This window comes from Ischnura elegans, chromosome 7 (assembly GCF_921293095.1).
Source record: "Ischnura elegans chromosome 7, ioIscEleg1.1, whole genome shotgun sequence".
NCBI lineage: Eukaryota > Metazoa > Arthropoda > Insecta > Odonata > Coenagrionidae > Ischnura > Ischnura elegans.
The window spans coordinates 22,849,177-22,873,074 of NC_060252.1; the positions used below are offsets into that span (position 1 = coordinate 22,849,177).

Sequence of the window (23,898 nt, forward strand, 5' to 3'; positions counted from 1 at the left end):
GAGATTTTTACCCGAAGTGGAAGGTTCAAATTTTTGCCAATAAATATTTTAATTTTAAATTTTTTAGAAAGGAATGTGACGAACCAACGGCCAACCAGTAAGAGATTACAATTTAAAAAAATTAAAAAATTGCACAGATGGGAAAAAAATGATACGTTTTGAGGGGGACTTATTCTCATTCAGCATTACCAGTAGTATAAATTCAAGGGAAGCCATCAGTTTATTCTAAAAAGTAATAGTTGTCATTATCGAATTTTTTGACTTCTGAGGCGGCGAGGTAAAGTTCTCGCCCACCAAATCGAAGGTCGCGGGTTCCAGTCCCGCCTGGTACATTTCCCAGCTATCCAGGGGATGGGTGTTTGTGTAAGTTTAATCGTTAAATGTTATGAAAACCCCAATTTAAAGGCCATATAGCGCTGTTTTCGGTGGTGTGGAAATAAAAAAAAATAAATTGATAGATATAAAATATATCCAAAACTATAACCAAAGCGCAAGGCCCAAATATTGCAATGGAAATTGCCCCATTCGGCCTCTAAATGTATTGTCACCCACGGCGCATTTAAATAGGTTTCCAAAAGTCTCCACTCGCGTCGCTAACGGGCGCAGCGATCCAAATTCCAAGGAGGCATAAGCAGTGGTAACGATTTTTTGCTTAAATTTGTATTTGTGATGATATCATCTTTTGAATTCATAACTTTTCTATGCTACTTTTACTATTTTAAATATAATACAAAGCTTTGCTGTAAATTTGATTCGGCAACAATGGCCGCGGCCGACTCCCTTTACTTTTATTTGAGCTTGACGAGCTGTCAGTTACTTTGCTTGCTGTGGCCGTGGCACATCTCATTACTTGGCGGTGAATTCTTCTCGGGTTTCCATCCGGTTGAGCTCCATCTCCATCGCTGCCGACGTTTCGATAGAATCCTTTTCTATCGTCATTGTTTCTATTCTATCGAAACGTCGGCAGCGATGGAGATGGAGCTCACCCGGATGGAAACCCGAGAAGAATTCACCGCCATCATACGCCGGGAAAAAGTGAAATCTTACATCTCATTACTTTTTTGGAACCTTATTGGAGTACCTCAGTGTACTGTTGGTGCGAGTTTTTCTGCAAGTGAGTACATTTCGTTTTCGGAGTTTTATTCGACATTCACCGAAGCGTTTTTACACTGGATTAGTTACGGGTGAACTGCGAACTAAGGAAGATGTTTTAAGTGAGTTAGCTCGTTCCTCTGAGTCTGAGAATTTTGAAGTTAAGCCAGAAAGTGAAAATGAAGAAAGTAGTATCAAAATGCCGAAGCTGGGACAAGGTCAAATTAAGCGTTCCCTTTCACTCCCGGTGCATTCCAGACACGTGCCGAGCCCATAGCTTCTCCCACTCGAGTTGGATATGTTCCCATTAGCAGTTACCAAGGTCTTAACACGTGTGGTTGCAACGTGACTCCTCCCACTCCTGCATATAAATGACTCCCGAGTGATTATTACCTCATTCAACGTTAACATGACCTCCAGAACTGTTGCTGAGCTGCGAAGAGATCCCGAAGCCTCCCTGGAGGACACCAATCTCCGGGTGGAGAAGCAGTCAGATCCGGATACTTACATCGTGTACATCCCTCAACGAGGCACAGATTTTGTGCTCTCGGTACTTTTTAACGAAGTTTACTACTGCGTATTCCGACACCAGAGAAAGATATTTGAAGTGATCGGACATAAAGTGACTTTCTCCGGCTTCGAGAATGAGAATGGTGTAGTGGAGAGATTTAACATAACGAACCAGGATGACATCACCGATCCGGAAAAGCGACGCCTCGCGGACAAGCAGCACCCAATCATCTGGTTGGATGTGTACGAGTGCTACCAGCCCCGAGTCTACGCAAAAGGAGGAGTAACGAGGACTCAAAGTGATTGTATTGACGGACCAAAACCTGTTTGTTATACAGACCATAGAAAATCAAAAGTGGATTATGGTACCACAGACGCCATTAAAGGTACCCGTCTGAGAGTGATAAAGTTTATACTCAAAATTGAAGTTGATATGTATATTTATTAACAATAAATATATTAAATACTATACTATGTGTTTTTTATTTCGAAATGAAAGACCAGGGTAAATTTTAACAACAAAAGTTTATTTTCTTCAACCACACACAGATGAGTTTGTTACATTGTTCACCATATACATGGTTTCATAGTTCATTTCCCCACTCATACTTATGTTATAATCCTCTTGAAACAATTGAACAGCACGTCTGAGCGCAGACAGTTCTCTAGCACTCTCGTTTAAATAACCACATTCGATTAAATATCCCCAGATACAATCATATTGTCTCAATTGTATAGCATCGTAAATGATCAAAGTGAACATGATGATGTAAAACAATAAAATGATACATTTGACTAGAAAATCTAACATATTTTATTTCGTATACACCAATCAGCTAGCTTAAAACAATTTTTTCTGGCACATTGTAGATTACCATCCATATGAATTTCAATTAAACAACCCTCATTCGTGGTCAATTTCGTGAATGAAGGACACCCATAAAGTTCCAGATTAGCCACACAAATTCCCTTGGGAAGAAGACTTGTTAAGAAGGCAGCTTTTTGAGCACCCTTTGTGAATAGATATTTAAAATTTTTAGTATAATTGTGAAGTATACTCTCCAGTTCTGAATAATCCACATCTCCAGAGTATTCGCACAAGCCGTGATAGTTGTTTCTCAGCCAAGAAGACTCTTTTGTAAAGAGCAATCTCTGTGGTGATTTAAATAACCACGTATTACAGCATTTATTCTGGACAGCGATAATTGCCAATTCTTTGACAATAAAATGTCCATTGCTACCCGTAAATCCTTGAAATTCGACAATGGCACCCATCGTGATGTATGTCCAACTTACAAGGTTTTTACACCCAATGCCAGGGGTTGAACTTACATCAAGACTCTCTAACTTACGGAACTTTCATTCACGCCAGAGGTTAGAAAGCCTTTCACTCACACAGGCTATTCATCAGCCGAACCATACGCTATGAGTACCATCTCTAATTCAAGTCTTTCAAAATCACAATCTGTGATATTCTTTGCTAATTTTGTGGCGAGAAAATGTCTCACTTTGTCACGACTAGCTGAAAGTCTCTGGAGAAATAAATCAATCAGCTTGAAGAGTTTCACCAATGCAAACCACTCTTCTTGCTTTAAATTAAAGGTCTTTTTAATAACCAAATGAGTCTTCCCAAAGTAATTCGCGTAAGCCAAACAGGAAGTTAAAAAATGCTTTTCTCCTTTGTAAAAGAACAAATCCACATCCTTTTCACAGTTCAAGATGTTTGCCCACTCGCTTTGTGAAACAATTACACTTTTTTTTCCAACTTGATTAAATTGCACAACTGATTCAAAGTCTCTACCAGGATCGTAACCAATACACACACTCTTTGTCTTTGTTTTGTTCAAATAATACACAGTTTGAAGAAGTAAATTGTCCGATTGTCCAATAGAAGGAATAAAATTTCCAGCAGGTTTCTTTCTCTTCACCGGAGGAGACTGATGGTCTGCATCCACCGATGACTGCATGACGACTGGCGTATGGTGACGTAACCGTCCTTATTTAGAGGTTGATGTAGGAGGAGGGGTGGGGGAACAGTCATCCGGGCAAGGATCAACTTCGGTTTTGAGACGGTTATACTGGAACCACTGGGCGAGAGAATGTGCATCTCTCAATGCGCAAGTGCTGTTGCGCAATTTGTGACAAGGATTGAGGCAGGAAAAGGCAAGAAAGGAACATTTTTCGGGAGGGGGACAGTTTAACTCTTTTTCGAGAGAGATGAAAGTGCGTCCCGTCAAATCGGTCAGGAACTCACACTCTGCTTCGCTGAATGCGTAGAGAGCGGTTGCACCCTCAGTCATAGCTTCCAAGGTAGTTGAAAGTTCGGTGTGTGAAATGAATCCTTCGTTGAAGGATGTCTCATCTCGTTGTAAGGGGTCTGGGAAACGTAGCTTCTTTCCTCCAGCGATGAGCTTCCCATGTTTCTTGAAACTGCCCCAAAATAAACGATTTGAATCCACGTCGACGGCTGCAAGCTCCGTCACCCCACCTTGGCTATAAGTCACAGATACCACGATCTGCATTCTGCGGCTGTTTCTTCTCAAATAATCACCTCCTCTTCCTGCTCATCGTATTTATTCGGGAACAGCACCGCTGAGCTCTGGGATGACATTTGGCCCGCCGAACCCGCTTGAAGGTCTGATGAAACAGCTTCAGGGCTCGACAGTCGTTGAGATGAGGGATGGTGTGATGAAAGTGTGTGAGGAATTTGTGCAGTGTTTGACCTAATGATTTACTAGCGGTATAGAGGCAGCAGTATTCACCGCAAATATCCGAACGAAAGCTTTGAATTTGAACGTGATTGCGAGTGACTGAGAATGACTTTAAAAAATTACTTATATTTGAAACAAAAGGAGGTAAGCCGTAGGAATCAAAATACTCTGCATAATTGTTATGTAAATAGACTGCAACCCAGTGTGAACCCGGTAATTTAGATGGATCTAAATTTATTATGTAAACTCCATTTCGTGGTGATTTTGGTAACCTATCGGATGCGTAAACTCCGCGAAATATATTGAGTGGTCTTAGTAACCTGTTAATTTGAATTCCATCCATGACTAAAAGTTTGTGATAATGTTTCTGTTTTTATCAATTTCCACTGTTGCATCATACTCTGAGAAAAGTAAACACGTAACCGTTCTCGATAATTCGTTTTCAAATCTTGCCTCTATTCTCACCACACCTCTATCTCCTAAACTTATATAGTCCTCATTACCCGAATCATCGGGTGTTAGATCGAAGACTAGCATAAAATAACCGTGTCCAAACATATCGTAAGTGATTTGATTGCCCCGATTGTAATGCTTTATCCCACTTCCTGAGAATATTGTGTCATACGCTCGCGCCCAATACTTTTTACTTGAAAAATTGCATTGTAATCCCTCGGACGGAATTTGCACACCGTTCACAAAGAGTGAAAAATTCTCGAGCGAATAGTGAGAGAGAGCAAATGGATTCTTATTCAAACTTCCCGCATATGCTTCATTATCCACCATTGTAAAAATAATTACATTAGGTATTCGACCCACGATCGCATTGTCAAGGCTTAAAGTTCGTCCACCAGAAGGAACAGTAAAGGTTTTCAACTCGGTACGCTTGTAGTGATATTTGGCATTGTTGTTTTCCAGGATTTTATTATGTGCAACTAAAATGGATGGGTTAATATCGAAATGTTGAACGTATAAAGTTGCGTCTAAAATTTTCAATAGTCCATCATCATTCCCTCCCATAAGATGGAAAGCATGATTAGAGAGCAATAGTCTTATACCGATGTCTACTCGATCCATCATTAATTGTATCTGATTAAAAACATCTACGTGCAGTTTACCATACAACTCAACCTCTGCACTGTTCTTAAACCAACCCTTACGCCTTGTATAGCCAGAATTTGAAGTATCTGTCAAGTTAATATCGTCTCCCGTGTCCAACTCCCACCCCACATTTCGTAAATGTGTTTTGCTCGCATCTGTTCCATAATTTAACACATTTTCCAGGTAGCTTCTGTAATGGTAATTATCCTCTGATGGTGTGACCAACGTCCCATTGAAATAAACGTTACACTGCTCGAACAGAGAGTGCAGAATATTGTTCACTACTCCCGGTTGATTGGTAGCGGATTCATTGTAATCAGTCCCGTCTTTTTTGCAAAGTTTCACTTTAAGTCTAAGATATATACTATTCAAATCCTTATACGCATCCCCAGAGTCTTTGATCAGGAATTCTATAACCGATCGATTATCTAGCGAAGATATGGGTTTGTAGGACACGAGTCTTTTTGCCAAGATGTTAGTTTGCACCGGCGGATTGGGCTGAAATAAATCCAACGAAGTCAGCATATGCTCTGCCATTATCGCGAAAAAATATCTCCTCCAACAACCTTCTTTCCTCTTCGACTCCTCATCGACTGTCGCTTTTTTCTTACGCAGCTATGTTTTATTTTATTTAACCTTGGACGTTTCGCGATCCTCAACCCACCCCCAGACATGCCTTTTATCTTTTCCTCGGCCTTGCGTTTCAAGTTCTGACCTGCCTCGTTTATTCTACTGCGCAGTATCTCCTTAACCGGTTTTGTTCCAAGGTCTCCAAGAGCTGCTGCCCCAGCGCTCGCGGCCTCCTTACCAACAGTCTTAAGCCCGCTAAATAGCAAAGGTTTTGCAAATCGCCACAATCCCGCGAGGAAACTCCCGATACCTCGTCCCTTTTGCACCCTATAAGAAGCTCTATACAAGGATCCAATCTCTCCTCCCACCTGTTTTGAATAATAACTATAATATCGATCCATCACCGGCGCCATCTCGTCGTAAAATGATGTACTAACGTGAATCAATTCTTTTTTATAAAGTGTAGCACAACTATCGAGCTTTGCTCCCCACTATGAAAAGAAATTGCTTCACCGAGTTTATCTGCAAAAAGAATTTCAACACTCTCGATATTGTTTTTCTCCACGGGAAAATAATAAATCGGATTGAAAGTTTGATATTCACCAATTTTGACATTTATGATGCGGATGCATCGACTCAAAGTGTCACCCACCAACTGCGGTTTTATTATATCTGTGTAAACGTAAACATTTTTTGAGGAGGTTGCAATGCTTCTTTTTCCTCTGTTTCCTATGCCGTCTTTAGTGTAAATCTCTACCCTGGCATCATCGATGATTTCAGCTAACTCATCATCTGTCAACGTTGAATCTTTAAATGATAATCTAATAAGAACAGCCGATAATAATGATAGGTCATTTTTTATCTTTTCCTTGCCTTTTCCACTAAAGCCTGACAAAGTTCTATTGAATAAGTTAGCAAACGAATCATACGTTCCCGGAGACAACGAGTATTTTACTCCGCTCGCAAAAATTTGCGCAGACCGTGGTAATATGCGTTCATCAACTCCAACCTGGTTAATCCTTACACTCAGTTTATCAATATAACGCATTACTTCATTTGAAATGTACGTTTGTTTTCGTGTACTGGAGGTAATATATGGTTTTGAAAATGCCGCCGCAATACTGTCATAAGTACCAATGGGGATTGTAAAGTATGAATCATCTAAAAGTTTCACATTTATAACTTCTTTATCCCCTCGAACTAATCCCTCTTCACTCCGGGTCCTATTATCCTTAGGAGGCAATTCGTCTGCTACGCGAGGCGCTGGAGTAAAGTTTTCGATAACAGCTGGTGTGTCTTTGGAAACTTTTTTTACCTCAATAGAAGGAATCGAAATCTCAGCTAGACCGACATACCACTCGTTATTTTCTAAATCGATGCGATGACTCAACTTTGTACGATAATGAGCGATTGTATTTCTTGGGAAAAAATCCCTCGAGCTATCGCTGGGTAGTGTAAGATAAAATTCGTTCATATTTTACGCACGGAAGAAGCTGAAATCCACGAGTTAAAAGACGGTGGGTATCCGTCCCACTTGATAAAATACTCCAAATTAGGACCACTCCCCCGACGTCTCAATATTTTCTCGATCCTGTACTCCGTGTCAGGAGACACGTTAACTTTGACTAATTCTTCCGCATAGAAACTACCCTTTATATCCTCCCCGTTCAAATCATTCAATTTATAGGTTGGTATTAGTTTCATTCGATCAATGTTTGTAACTTGAAATATTTCCTTGGTATAATTTGGTGTGTATCCTTTGGTGAATGGAATCCTCTCTTTACTAATCCTCACATAATCACCTTTATTAAATTTTGCATCCGTCTTCTTTAAGCTTTTTCTCCGACTAGCAATGATAAATGCATTTTTAGCATTCACTTGAGAGGGAGCGATCCTAATGCTAGAATGCGTACTATGGTTATAAGAACTGATGAGTTTTGGAAGCACATCGATATATTTGTAAGTTGCGTATTTTGTAAAATATTTATACATTTTTGTCTTGAGAGTTCGATTAAAGCGTTCCACGAGGCTAGCTTTAATTTCTGGATTATTTGTAGTGTAAAACTTTACACCTTGATTCGAGAGAAAACTTTTAAACTTGCTATTAACAAATTCCCCTCCCTTATCGCTCTGAATTTTCAATGGTTTGCGCTCGCGAAATATGACCTTAAATGCTTCTATAATTTCCTCTGGTCTTTTTGACTTGAGAGGACTAGCCCACGCATAACGGGAAAATATGTCTATTACGGTTAAAATGTAACAGAACCCATTGTTGTATTTTTTCAAACTTCTCAAATCATTTAAATCACATTGCCAACACTCATCTATATAGTTTACTTCGTAACGGTTTCTAACAAACTTTTTTCTCACCGGCTTGTGACGCGTGTACGCTTCTTGAGATTCCAACCACTCGCGAATTGTTTTTATAGGGATTCCAGTCGCTTTATTTAATTTTTTATCTGTGGAAAAACCAGCAGGATGTGCGGGATTGTTGTACACGCTAGCTATTACGTCGTGTCCCACTCTGCCCCGAACATTTTTGGTACCCTTTTTCGCTTGCTTCGCCTTGGAATTGGTCTCGGAGATGTCCATCGCTCCTTTGGAGATGTTCTTTGCTCCCTTGGAGGTGTGCTTGGCTCTCTTGGAGTTGCTATTATACGCTTCATTTTTCTCGGTGGAGAATCGCTTTCGATTTGTTCCTTTATTCGTGCCCATGTCGAATCCAACTCTGAATTTGTCCTCCTAATTTCGTCTAACCGCCTTCTCATTGCATCGCTACCCTCATATAGCCGTGTTGGTGGTGAGTGTTTCACTATCGGAACGTGTACGGGAGATTTAAAGTCTGACACTGAGTCGAGATATTTATCGAGTATTCTTTTATACAAATGCCACTTGTCAATATCCTTGAGCCCTTTACTCGCTAACACAAGTTTCATTTCCTTATCCAATTTACTCAACCTAGCCTTTGCATGACTTCGATCAAAGACTTCGGGACTCACTACGAGCATTTTCTGCAAACTCATTTTCCCAGCAGGCTACCGATCACACCGCTTAAAATCGAACCCAGTAGTAATGGCAAAAAGCCACCTTTTTGTACGAGAAGTGCTCGTTTTCTTTTTACACTCGTCCTCCGTTCAGCCAACTTTCTCAGTGTGTTACGATGCTTGGATAATTTTCGTTTCAATCGCTTATCAATCTTATGATTTCCGTTTAGAGTATTGAGGCAACAATCGCAAATTGTTTTAATCAACTCCTCGTCCGAGCTATTCAATATGGCAGTACGTAATTTAGGCTTTGCAGATTTTAGGACGTGGAGCAAGTGTTTATTGTTCTTCAATCTTTTCATCGCGTTGGGGCATGTAAATGACAGTGGCCCCGTCTTGGGGAAAAATTTTGGTTCTAAAGCGGAATCTGTCGTCCGTGTCCTGACCAAGATCTAGAACCAAATAACCGAATGGTTCTTGCGTAACCTGTTTATATACCCTCTCCAATTCCCCCGATTTTTCCGGATAGACCTGCCTAGCTAAATGACCAAATTGTAACTTATCTCTGGGATTTTTGAACGCTACAATATACTTTGAATTCAATGATATGTTTCTCGATTGCTGGCTTTGATAGAAAATATTCTGCGTGATCAAAAACACCGAAATGTTAAAATGATGGCTACCTCTGGTGAATAATCTACACACATCTTTGCTGTAGGCTCCCTCACTCATTAAATCATCTATAACGTACAAAGTAGGAACACCACCAAATTCTTCGAAAGGAGGTATTTCAGAGTAAAATTCAACTGGTATTCGTATGTTAGGCTCACTTCCTGGGGCACAGCACCAAACCACTTGCTCTATTGGACTATCTATCATATAATCCAATTTTTCCAAAAACTGCGTGACAAATGTGGTTTTTCCACAACCTGACGGACCCGCGCAGATGCATGTAAAAGGATGTTTCCAGGCTAACGTCATGATTAACACTGAAATTATGATAACTAGGAAACTAGTTTTTATCAATATCAATCGTTACCAAATGCCTGATCATGTGTACGCTTTCGCGGAATTCTGTAATGACCCCAAGCAAGCGTATTCATTCCATCCTCGCAAATATATCGTTTATCATCGGATGCATTTAGTGTCACCTTATTTATTTTAACAGTGTATAACTCGTGCATTTTGCTACGGATTACGTTCATCTTTCGAAATTGCGTCGAGTTCTCTTTTAAACAATTAATATAATCACCAAATTTTAGGCATTTTTCCTTCACAGATTTCGTTATCCCCTTTGCCTTCTTTTTTTCTTTACCCGATTCCATCTTGAATGAGTACAATTTGCTTCTTAATCCAACGAAAGCCGTCATAATGAGACCATCGCATTCGTCTTTGAACTTTCCAATAATTTTTTTATTCGTCTCAGAATAACACGGATGTTCTTTTGGATAATTCGAGGTGTCGAATGCATCTAGGTATTCTAGCATATCTCTGTATACATCATCCGTTCTAATCTCATAAATGAAGCTGTCAGTGTCTGTGTAGGCGAGTGACAATTTATTTTGGTACTTGGGCAGCATGGTACGGTAATGAAAGTCGTACATTAGAGTTTTGCTGAGATCGAGAACGCAGAAACCAATGTATATTGGCTTAACCATTTTGATGGTGGCTTTCCGCATGTGAACGGCTACTAAAGACTCGTTGAAAATTGTCCTATCCAAAAATGTCGATTTATTGATTAATTTTTGAAGTCTTTTTTCGCTTGTCACTAATTGCATATTCATCCGTTTCCTTACATTCTCCATTGTCTTGCCAAATACGGCGTTATTCATGAGCTTGTAAAAGTCCTTCTCAAACTCATTTTTAGCAACTTTTCGACGATCTGTATTTAGGTCAATATAGGTCTTTAACCACGAAGACTGTTTGAACTCGATAACTCTGTGCACTTTTTTGAGTATGATGCCTAATTCTAATGCCTGTTTCAGGTTCATGTAATGAATTACATATTTACTTTTATTTTCGAGGGTGGTCAAAAGTTTTTCATGTTTACCGTTAGGTGGTGTCTTGTTTTCCGGGCAAAGAGGGAAATCTGAATGCGTATCGTGCAGCCGATGTGGGTACTCAAGATCCACTTCGAGAATATATCCTTTTTCACTGTCATCGGGAACATTTTTCACGCTAAAATCGTCAATTTCCTCCTGAGTTAACCACCGAAATTCACCGTAAGGAAGGGGTCTGGAGAGTGCCCATCCGTAGAGATTATTCGCGTCAAGATAGGTTAAAAATATCGAATCTTTACCTGGGTCATAACCTGACATGTACTTATTGTTCGATTCACAGTATCTTTTACAACACTGTGAAATTCCACCACGGATACCGTTCTCAATCATGAGTATCATATCGTAATCAGTCAAAAGCTCTAGCTCTATTTCGGTATATTTTAGCATTGCATCAAATGTCAAACCTGGTGCCGTGTAATACCACGCAGGATCTAACTTGTAGGCTCCGTAGCACACGTCACGAAAGTTCTCAAAAACATCGGCGAGAAGAGTGACGTCACTTTTCAAATACACATCACTGTAATCACCGAGTGTTTCACATCCAAACGAAGACCATACGTTCAAAGCGTGACCATAATCTTCGTCTGACACATGCTCATCGTTCAATCTGTTGTAAAACTTATCCTTGTCCGGGAGCAAGGTTTCATCGAGCTTATTCAACGAATCAGTGTAATCATAGGGATAAACCCCCTTTCGTGTAACTAGTCGCGTCTTGTCACCAAAAATTTCTGAGGTATTTTTAAATTCAGTCAGGTTCGAGACTAGAGAAGCAAGAGAAGCGGGCATAAATCGAAAGGTATCGACAAAACGAATTTTGAAATTATCCTCTATAGACTTGGAAAAAGTGATATATTTTTCTTCAGAATTTGGAATAATGAATATTTCCCTCTCATCATAGTCTAGCTCTCGTACAATGAAATGACCATCATACGCGGACAGGTTATGAATAAAAATTGGAAGAAATTGAGGCATCTTATACTGCACATTGCAAAAGGAATGAGCTGGACCTCGATACTGTCCCGTCAGGTGATCGTGATCCCTAACCCTATCCTCGTTCAACTCATTCCCACAAATGTGGCACGTCGATGCGTTTTGGAAAGCGCTCTCTTTTTCCTCTGTGAGTGGTGTTATAGGAATAGTATTTTTGTACAACTTGAAAACCTTCTGGGCTTCATCTTTTATACTTTCAATAAAAACACGTGCTGCATTAGGCCCTCGATACAATACTGGCTCCTCGCATCCGTTTGGAGTCATCATGATATAACAAAAGCTGAATGGTTCATGCTTCTGTATGATGTTAGTGAACGAAGTATTAGAACACGGTTCGCATGTGCTTACATTATTAAGTAGACATTCAAAATCGGCATATATCACGTAAGGTACACGGAAAGTGCGATTAATGTTGGTAAATTTTAAGAATTTATTGTCCTCGTCTGGTAGCACTATTTTACTTGGTGTCCCCGTTCCTCTGCATAAGTCTTTGTGAGATTCGAGATTTTCTACGTCATGGTAATAAGTTAGACACCGTTTGCAAATAAATATTTTGTGTTGGTGTTTTGTTATTTGAGAGCCTACGAGTTTTTCAAAATTCTTTATCCAGCAATAGTGAGCAGTGGTTTCATTGGTAATGTAGAGGAGGTCGCGATGATCCTCGAGCTCATAATCTACAATTTTTATAGGATACACATTGTTTTTATCATCTAGTCCAAACACATTAATTGAAATGTTATTTTCACGCTCGAATTTAGGGATATCCTTCAGATCTACTGGGTAATCAATGCAGTTCCAAGTATAGGTCTCCCGAAATTCCTCACAATCGTATTTTGAAACTCGTTCGGGATGATTGGCTACATATTTTGCCCATATAGCATACTTAAAGCAGTATTGATCATCATTTTTGACATTGATAACGGATTTCGTGTGCCTAATTTTTGTAGGTAACTCGATGAATGTAGAACCTCGAAGAGGGGTGTACTTGTTAATACGTAGCTCTAAACCTATAACTTCAGCTAGAGTCCATCCTGACCCCTTTGCTTGAAACTCTGACTTTTCTTTTAAAAGTTTAGAAAATTTCTCGTCCACAATCTCATTTAACTGATCAACAAGTAGGACACGGTGATTACTAGTTTTAAATGAAGTATCTAGCTCCTCATGTTCTCCTTTTCGAAATTTGCAAATTAATACAAGGTTGAACTTTATACTTCTGTTCGTCCTTATTTGCTCTCTAATTTTCTCAATCAATAGATTTTTTATTCCATCGAGAAAAGTTACGACGTCCTGAGCATCCCCCTCGGGAGTTATCCAAAAGGTTTTAAGCCTGGATCTAATTGCTGATTCAATTTCATTGAACCCTCTCCCTATTTGCTCGTTAATTTTCATCCGGTGTGCATTGGTATTCTCATGAGGCATAGCATCATCAATGTTATAGAAGATTTCGCAGTAAGAGCAAAATTTTCTACCATGTGCCTTATCTAATGCATCTTTCATTTCATGATAAGTTTCCATTTCATCAATACTATCGTTTTCAAAAGCTACTTTTCTGTAAATGCACGCTAACGCTTGTTCAAGATCCTCTTTAGTTGTGTATGCATTGTTTTTAAAGTTAAAAATGATGTCTCTAATGGATGACATGATTGATTTGTAATCTGTAATAATAAAAATAACAATTAATCCTTTAATGAAACCATCGAAAAATTTCTAGTGCGGTGTTTTCAAGATTAACAAATATTTCACGAGGTAGATTAATATATTCATTGTCATATAAAATTTGTCTTACTTCATATTCCAACAAATCATAGTAGTGTTGTTGATTCATTGGCATACTTATGTATCCCTCAATACGTAGTCGTTCTTTTGCTACAGAAAATATATTGTTGGTAATCGTTTTTAAACAAAGTTGAAAAAGAGAATTCATTTTAAGTTTTGGATTAATAATATGTTGTGATTGGGGGAGAAATGTGGTGGTGCTTAATTGAAATCTAAATGATTCAGCTCACGTTTTATGGTTTACTGTACCTGGAAATGTTTGAAAAATCAAAATTTTGATATATTTTCAATATCTTCATAAATTTCTAAAGGTAAATTTTGGAATTCTTTTTCGCACAGCACTATATCAACGTAGTAATTCAAAAAACGCCAAATATTCCTTTTGGAATGGTAATTTGAATCAGTGTCTTCTTTCAAAAGTTTACCCGCCATATCGTAAATTTTTTCCCTAACAGCAACCAAACAAATTTGATATAGGGTGTTCATTTTCGTGTCTTTGTATGACTGAAATAAAAAGAATTATAATCTCAATTAGAAAAATCAAAATTATGATTTTACTTTGCTAAACAATAGGTCTTTTATATTAAGGGGCTTTCTAGTAGACTTCACTCTGATATTCACCGATCCTAACCTGTTAAATATAGCAGGAATATTCAATCTAGAGCTGTCATCAACAATTACAAGAGGGTTTGTGATGCATCTTGAGCACCAGCAATTGAAATTTTGTATAAAGTCTCTAATTAGAAAATCTATACTAGTCACAATGTATCTATGATATTCCTGTGATATGTTGTAATTAGAAAATCTCATGTTATAATCATCCACATCTTTTATTGAAATCAAAAATGCACTATAACAATCAAAGCAAAGGAAATATTGAGTACCACCAGGAATTGTCACTTCATAATAACTTTTCCTAACTGTAAAAGGAGCCCTAATATTTAAGTTATCCCACAGTTCCCTATTGGTGAAATCCTGCAGGCCACGAGTCATTAATAGAATAAAATCATATTCATTTACATTTTTCCTTACGTCACGGATAATAAATAACGCAAGAGCTTCATTGGCTTTGTATTCTGTATGCTTATCGATGGGAGGAATCAAGCCAACAGTAAAAAATTCACGTTTACTTATCCCTAGCCGTGAGAGAAACTTTAAAAGATCACGTATAGGTGGAGTTATATTCTTTTTTGCAGTCATCCAAGTATTCAGAGGAGCATAGTGTGGCTGATACATAGACAATAGTGCTGTTAACGTTAAAGATTTTAAGGTAGGTACTTTAAACATGGTTAAAAAGTTGGACTTACCAAGATGTAGATGGTGATGATGTTGTAAAGAGTAGATGATGCCTTCTTTGAGGAGTTGTCTCGAAGAGTAAGTTCTCGGCCCTAATGACGAGATTGCAATGAATGTTTCCGTCTTCGTTCTGTATTTATAATGGAAAATCTCCTCCTACTCCTCAACGGATGGCTGCCAAGTGGGTTGAGAAGACTGTGCATGATGTCAGCTGCAGAGGTACTCCAACTAAGTGGAAAAAAACCTAGGTCAATCCTCACGGATAGTTGGCAAAGTTATACATTTCCTTTCACCCCAAATAAGGTAAGAAATGCACCAAGCTTGCAACTGAATGACGCCAGCAGTGTGGAAAGACACCTAGCTCGATTCTCCCCGGGAATATTGCGAAGTCGTTCCATATTTCCTTTCACCTCAAAGGAGTGTTCAGAGTAAGTTTCTGAAGGACAGCAGCAGCGTGGAAAAATCTGGCTCAATTCTCCCGGGTATATTGCAAAGTCACTGCCTATTTCCTTTCACCCCAAATAAGGTAAGAAATGCGTCAAGCTTGCGACTGAATGACGCCAGCAGTGTGGAAAACACCTAGCTCGATTCTCCCCGGGAGTATTGCGAAGTCGTTCCATATTTCCTTTCACCTCAAAGGAGTGTACAGAGTTTCTGAAGGACATCAGCAGCGTGGAAAAATCTAGCTCAATTCTCCCGGGTATATTGCAAAGTCGTTCCATATTTCCTTTCACCTCAAATAAGGTAGGGAGTGCGCTGCGCTAGCAACTAGGTGAGGTCACCAGGATGAAAAAAAAAACCCATTCGCCTAGGCATCTTGCTTAGTGCAAAGTCCTTTCGGAATAGAAAAAATCCCCTTCCCAGTCTCCGCATGTTGCATGAAGCTCTGCAAAAGCGCTCCTGTATATAAAGGCTTAGCTTTGGGACAATCTCCATCATTAAACGTCTACCAGTGAGACTGTCACCAGTGAGAATTTCAAGTTCTTTCCAGTAGTCGCTCCTGAACACTCATCCACTGAAAGTGAGTATACTCTGATACTAGCCTTTAAACTTTAGTGTAAGGTCCTAAATACCGCTACAATATATTCTTTTCCTTATTGTTTCATGTGGAATTCTAACCTAGAATGTACATCACGTTCAAGAAATTACACCCGTTCGCAGTCGTTCCCTCACCTAGCTACACTTGTCCCGCTGGATATGATATCAGTGCTGTTCAGTGGGACATAATTCCTAAGCGAGGGCGGGCTCTAATACCTTGCGGTTTCTCCCTTGAAATCCCCAAAGGATTTTACGGGAGACTCGCATCCCGCTCTAGCCTATCGGTTAAGCATGGGATAGAAGTGGGAGCGGGTGTAATTGACCCGGATTATAGAGGCGAATTAAAAGTACTCCTCTATAATCACGGTGATCAAGATTTCTTGATACGAAGAGGCATGAGAATATGCCAAATAATATTTGAAAAAATTGGAACGGACGTATCTTTTATAATAACGGAAGAAGCCCTTGGTAACACTGACCGAGGGGAGGGTGGTTTTGGTAGTTCCAATCTTCAATTATGTAAGTGCAGTTTAACTTACTTTTTTCGCAATTTATACACATATATACATATATTTATATTTATTTGAAATTATAGGATGGAAACCACCACCACCACCACCACCGCTCCTGTCAATGCTACCACCACCACCACCACCACTCCTATCAATGCTTCCACTACTTCAAGCGATGTAACTGCCAGCTCCTCCTCTTCGTTTTCTTTGGTAAACTTATTTTTCGTTATGTTTCTTTATTAATCAAAGGTGCATTTATATCTAAATTTTAATTTATGTATTTATTTATAATTTATATTTATTCTTACAGGATAAACTGCGCGACAGGCTGCGCCGCGCGCAAGAAGATCGCGATTATTTGAAGAAAGAGGAGTTGGAGGAGGGACATTTGTATCGGGTGGAGCGTTTGGAGAAGGTGACCACCCGGTACGGTGAGGGTTTGGTGGGGACTATTGTGTTTAGGGGGAGGAATAGGCAAATATTCCTCCCCCAAATATTTAAAATGAGTGGAGCGGAGGTGATGATGTATAATTATTCGGATGATAAATTTGAAATTTATCGTAAAAATAAATTAATTAAAATAAAATAAATTAAAATATGCTTTCGATTTGTTTATTTATTCCTTAGCTTTAAGGTACATCAAACCTGAATAGATCTTTTCTCCTATTTGTTCAAATAAGGGAATAATAGACCATGGCAGGAATTATCTCCAGAGTATAGGGACCACACCCTTGGAGTGAGGTGATTTCTTTTACACGCAAAAGATTAGTGGTCACTTACTAATCAACATTCAAATTTAAACTATGGTCCTATTTGTTCAAATAAGGGAGTTATAGACCATCGCAGGAAGTATCTCCAGAGTATAGGGGCCACGCCCTTGGAGTGAGGTGATTTCTTTTACACGCAAAAGATTAGTGGTCACCTACTCATCAACATTCAAATTTAAACTATGGTCCTATTTGTTCAAATAAGGGAATTATAGATCATCGCAGGAAGTATCTCCAGAGTATAGGGGCCACGCCCTTGGAGTGAGGTGATTTCTTTTACACGCAAAAGATTAGTGGTCACCTACTCATCAACATTCAAATTTAAACTATGGTCCTATTTGTTCAAATAAGGGAGTTATAGACCATCGCAGGAAGTTTCTCCAGAGTGTAGGGGCCACGCCCTTGGAGTGAGGTGATTTCTTTTACACGCAAAGGTTGAGTGGTCACTTACTCATCAACATTCAAATTTAAACTATGGTCCTATTTGTTCAAATAAGGGAGTTATAGACCATCGCAGGAAGTTTCTCCAGAGTGTAGGGGCCACGCCCTTGGAGTGAGGTGATTTCTTTTACACACAAAAGTTGAGTTGTCACTTACTCATCAACATTCGAATTTAAACTATGGTCCTATTTGTTCAAATAAGGGAGTTATTAAAGATTTTCTTACAAAGATACCTGCTACTAACCTATATTCTCCTAATACCATCATTCATATATTGGCCCACCGAATCTAAACTATTTGCTCTATCAAAATTTTTCAAACGGAATTATTCCTTTACTAATCTCCCCGAATTTTAGAGGAGAAAACGAGAGTACTAGGACCAGGATTTCTACCATACCCTTAGTATCCTAGGATACTTAAAAAATTTCATCCTGTTTTTTGACCGGGAGTCGAAGGGGGGTATTGAGCATAACATGCTCATGAATTTTCTCGGTTCCAGAAGCAATAGAAAAAATAGAAAAAAATCCGAAAAACTCAGTTTTACGGATCATATTTACCTTAAAGCGGCAAACTCCTTCGGTGTCCGGGTCTCTGATGATTCTTCTGGAATTCATGCAGAATTCATACAGAATTCAAGCAGAATTCACTTCTTGAAGACCTACGCGTTGTTTACTGTTGGGTCGATGGGCTCAGACTAGTTCTGAGCCCGCTGACGATTTTCTCAGAGACTTCACGGCCTTATATACTGCTTTGAAGGTACCGTGGAAGGGGCAAATCTAGGCGTAACCTACCCATCCCACTTAGATCGCTTGGAAACGCCTTTCACTTATAGCCTTGCCTCATCCCATAGACAATATGTGCAGTTTTTGAGGAGGGTTCTGAAAATGAGTATTTACCGCTGTGGTGACGAATTTTTGGAAATGCTAAAGTATTCTAGATTGAATTTGATGATGATAGGAATTTGAATGGTGATCATAGCATAAATATTAACAAAGTTATTGCGATTTTTAATAATCAACAATTGTTTATAAGACAAGATACTATTTATCTCCATAACTATGACTTGTATCGAAAAAGTGCAAGAGACCTTTTTTACTGATAATTACTTGCTCTTTTACTTAAAAGGATTTATTTTCAAAAAATGTTCAATAGCAAAGTAGTTAGAGGTATTATTTCAGTTATTTACTATGCCGAGACGGGGAAATACGATTCACGTTACCTCCACGGATGAGGAGATCTTGCTAACTGCCAATGGGAACATATCCAACTCGAGTGGGAGAAGCTATGGGCTCGGCACGTGTCTGGAATGCACCGGGAGTGAAAGGGAACGCTTAATTTGACCTTGTCCCAGCTTCGGCATTTTGATACTACTGAAGAACACATTTTGGAAGAAGATGATGTCGATATTGAGAATAAATGCATCGCTATGCACTCAATCCCGCGGACGTCTTTGAAAGCTGATAGAAGTGCACACACAATAGCTGCAGAAATCAACCTTCTACGGGACGGGACTCCACTGTGCAAATCAGGAAGGAAAAGAAACTTCGCCCCACTCCTACACTCAAGCCATCTCACACCTCCACCCCCTTGGCGATATAAAACATCGACGCACAGCAATGTGCAATAGGGTGGTTTCCTATTATTTTTTTATTGCCTAAATCAAAATATTATTACTCTTGGAGTACGCATTTCACGCTTTTAGATTTTTAAATGACGATATCAATTTTTCGCGATTAATGGAAAAGAGAAAATTTTCAAGCGCGCGAAAACGCGACGGCTAAGTATGAATGCTGGGAAAATCCCGTGTTACGCCATTCTGGTTCCCGCTTCCGCCGTGTGAGGTGACCTTAGGGCGAGGATATTTTGCGCCACTGCGATGCTGGCTGCTAGCAGGTAGCGGAGAACCCTGCTAGCAGGTAGTGCTTGGCTTAAATAATGATTATTAATACCTTACCAAACGAAGGAAACTTAACCGACCACAGGCAGTTTTAATAGGTGATTATTAAGAGATGTTTCCCTGAAGTCTGTGCCTCATGCATGCATTGGTAATCTCAGACGATGTAAAACTTCTATCTTCTCGTATGGAAACTAGTTCCCTGTGATGTCACGTGGAGTGGCATCGCATGGGCGCTAATTCGGTATTTTTCAAATGAGGTTAAAATTGACGATTACCATTCGTCTAAACTGGGAATTATAAAACAAAGCAATTTGTATATTATGAATACACTAATGGTGGGTAACGAATCGCAATCAATGCCTTTGGTTTTCTTTGGTGAAGGAAACAACCCTATAGCCATTGCCCTGAAAAAGTCTCCAGCAGTGTAGAAAAAACTGTCGCCCGTTATGTTGGACCAGGGTAGGGCAAAAGAAGACGTCCACTGGCTCCAAGCAGCTTGAGGGGGGTTGCAATCACGTGCATGTTCAACAGAGTGATGTGGTCCCTCTCCCAGGAGCGCGAACGATAAAGCGGTCCATTTCCAACCGCCCCTGGCGCACTCAACCGAAATCGCCTCAAGGGGGCGTTATCTCACATCCTCTACATCTACATACTGCCCCGCAAGCTACCTCTATAAGCGTATGGCGGGGTATGTTACGACTACACCCGTAATAAAAAAAGGTGGGCAGAGATGTGGGTGTGGAGAAGAATGGAGAAGGTGAAGTGGACGGAGAGGAGGAGGAACGACGAAGTGCTGTAGATGGTGGGTGAGGAGAGACAGCTTAGAGATGAGATACGGAGGAGACAGAAGGTATGAATAAAGCGAGTACTTAGCGAGGAGAGGATGTTGAAAACAGTGTTAGAGGGTGGAACGTTATATATATACGAAGGATAGGAAGAAAAAGAATAGGATTTTTAGATAGAATGAAAGGGAGTAGGCCCTATTGTGAAATGAAGGAGGTTCATTAGGAGAGGGGAGGCTGCCAGAACACTTCTAAGTACCTACTCCATGGGAACCTACCCTTATCTGTAGAATTAGTTATTGACAAGTTCGTAATCGGGGAGAATACGGGGGTTTAAGCTACCCACAGAAATTTATTTTTCTTGTGGCGACTAGCCGAGATATTTTTGCTGAGGAGACCGCTAGTCCATGGTTGCATATCTTCTGAAACTCCGTTTTTAGATACATAACATTGCATTTCATAATGTCTGTCAGTACCCAGCAAGGAAAAACTGATTTCCATCAGATTTGACACTGATTTCCAACAGGTTTGACGCACTGATTTCCTTCTCCTTTGAATCTGTTTTGAAAATTGAAACAGCTGAAAATCAGTTGGAAGACAGTGGGAAATCAGTTGTGAGGGTCCAACATGGCGGCTATTTTCCTACTCATTTCCATGAATGTGGTTTGACTCTGGTTTCCGCTGTTCAACAGATTTGAATCCGGTTTCCCCGTTTTAGCTATTTCGAATCTGTTTTCTACCTTCATACCTATCTGAATCTTGTTTGCGACTCGATTCTCACCTCCTATGACCTGCTGATGCATAAGTTAACTTCGGATACATGAGTTAACCGCTGATACCCGAAGCGGAAATAATTATTTCCGCCAATTCCAAGTTTCGCAGAGCTGCACTCAACCAACGTTTCTAACTTCACATACTACATCATGCAACATCTCTATCATCAATCCTGATGTAGACTCAGCTGAAAAAAGTTTACAAAATACAGCCTAACAAAATGAACTTCATGTAAGTCTCCCACCACAACAAAATAACACAGGCTCTATTAACGTATTTATTAAGAATGCACAAACCCTGTTAGAAGTACATATTCAATTGAAAATACATAGTCATCTAATTTGGTAAAATTCTGCGGCAGAATACACTTAAAATCTCAATTTCATGCGTTAGAAATAATTTAGGGAAACAGAATTTACAGATGAAATCTCATTTGAAGGAGAGTTAGACAAACTAGTTGTGCTTTTTGTAATTGTTTATAAGTTCTTGAAAAGTCATCGAAAGGCAAAAGTTTTGCCAAGAGTAACAGAACAGTCACTGCACCAGAACAACAACAACTTACATCAGATTCCACAATCTTGAATTATCAAAGAGCACAAATTTTTCCGTGATTAACAGAAAAATCACAACACTAGAAAATATTTCAGATGCCTTTATGAAAGAAAGACTTCTTTACGTGACTTATGAAAATAATTCTGGTTCAGTATTAAGCCAACGATATCTGTATGTTACACTACAGAAACTTGCCATTAATGTTTAAATACATGAACACGGTCGTTTCACTTAGCACAAACAAACCAGCAAGATACACAATACTCTGAAAATCCTGGTAGGTTTTCTTCGGCGACGTAACGCAAGTACATATTATACATATTGCATACAAAAATATTAGTAATCGCTCAAAATCTGTTGACACAAGATAAATTATTCAATGAAAACACTAAAGATCGAAATCACATCAGGCCTCCACTGTCGCTTGAAGACTGAAGAGATGCACGAATGGCTTAATTCAACGCTGCGGGAATTTAGCTCTGGTTAAATAATACTGATATGATTATTTTTTCTCCACGCCCTATTACTTTAGCACAAACAGAACCACAAGCACGTAAACAGAACGGAATCGTCGTATCGTCGTTGCTACTTTGGTTTGCTATCTTTTGTAGTTAGGTGGCAGCACTATGCCCGCTATATTTTTTTAAAGGCGAAGTCGCAAAGTGAGGTTTAAACGTGCTTAAGCCGTATTAGCCACTTAAATTGCATGGCCGGTGAGCTCCAGCAGGTGAAATGATGCACAATACAAAATGTGGATGATGTACAGTAAATTTTTTTCATCACCCGTGAATTTTTGCAAGACGGCAAGATAATACTTCCTCTACGTCATTATTTTATTTCTGACCATGATTTTGAACTAATTATACTCATTGATACCTCAGAAGAAGTAATTTTCCAATCAACGCAGTCGTAAAGCCTGTGTGAGATAGGTTTTTATAAGACACTCATTTCAAGAGAATTTCAAATTCATTCTACAATTCAACTCTGTTGGAAATCACTTGTGGAAAACACTTTCAAGCCAATAAATAAGGAAAAGAGTTTCAAATGACATTCAAGTCAGTGTCAATACAGTCCATGTGGAAGACGGCTGGAAACCAGTTACAATGGAAATGAGATTCAAATCACTTCCTTCCATTCCCTGTCCGCTGGAAACCAGTGGAAATCAGAGTCAAGACAGAGTCAAATCAGATTTTAAGGATTCAGATCAGATTCAAATGAGGTTCAAAACTGTTGGAAATTGGTTTTTCTTTCCTGGGTAACCAACGATGAAGTTAACTCTCAGAATTTTTGTAAACGCAACATATAGCTGATTTACGGACATACACGGTTTTCCTATGCTTGCGAATTGACAACAAATAACAGAGTACGCAACCCGCATGTGCACACCTCGGAGTATATTTTTTCTACGTGCCTGGGCGTTGGAGTGATTTGACGACCGAGTAAAATACAAGGTTCCATTTATGATAGATTTTATTATTAGATTAAATTGTTTGGAATTTTATTTTTTAATGTAATAAATTGATTGCTTTCCACTCATCTTCCTGCTGCGGTCATTTTTTATAACCGATTAAAATGCAAGAGGCAAAAACATAAATCAAGCTTCCACGGAACTCCTCCTCAAGTTTTGAGTAGGGCAGAACTTTCTGCCCAACTGCACGCCTCCACTATTGGTCGTTCCTCACCAAGAGAGGGAGCTCTCGTTGCAAGTGCGCATATACCTCCTCACACACCCTTGTTGGTGAGATAAGGAGGGGATCAGAATAAAAGACTGGAGCGTTCCTGTGCTAGCGAGTGACGGAGACAACCCTGGGGCGGTGGTCCCTTATCCCGGCACCCCTAAGGAACCCCAAGTACCCTTTTCCACAGCCAGCCACGGCCGAGGCGCTTCCCTTCGCCTTTATCGCGAGGAGGACATTTATCCTCTCTCCAGAGACATCTATCGGACGCAAGACCGAGGTTTCTTTTCAAGTGAACTGCTCGAGGGAGAAAATCTATCTACATCTACATGCTATCCCAGAAGACGTTTCAACAGGCGGGCGGTGAAGGAC

The 23,898-nt window shown here is 39.6% G+C and overlaps 1 protein-coding gene and 1 long non-coding RNA gene across 2 annotated transcripts in view; one reads left to right on the top strand and one right to left on the bottom strand.

Annotated features, from left to right (window-relative positions):
- Nucleotides 1-23,898, bottom strand: part of LOC124162566 (low-density lipoprotein receptor-related protein 4-like) — a 737,794-nt gene that overhangs the window by 120,850 nt on the left and 593,046 nt on the right. The gene's annotated exons all lie outside the window — the stretch shown is intronic.
- LOC124162931 lies at nt 15,547-17,239 on the top strand. Its single transcript, XR_006865710.1, has 3 exons — nt 15,547-16,644; nt 16,721-16,847; nt 16,948-17,239. It is a non-coding gene; the product is annotated as an uncharacterized LOC124162931 (long non-coding RNA).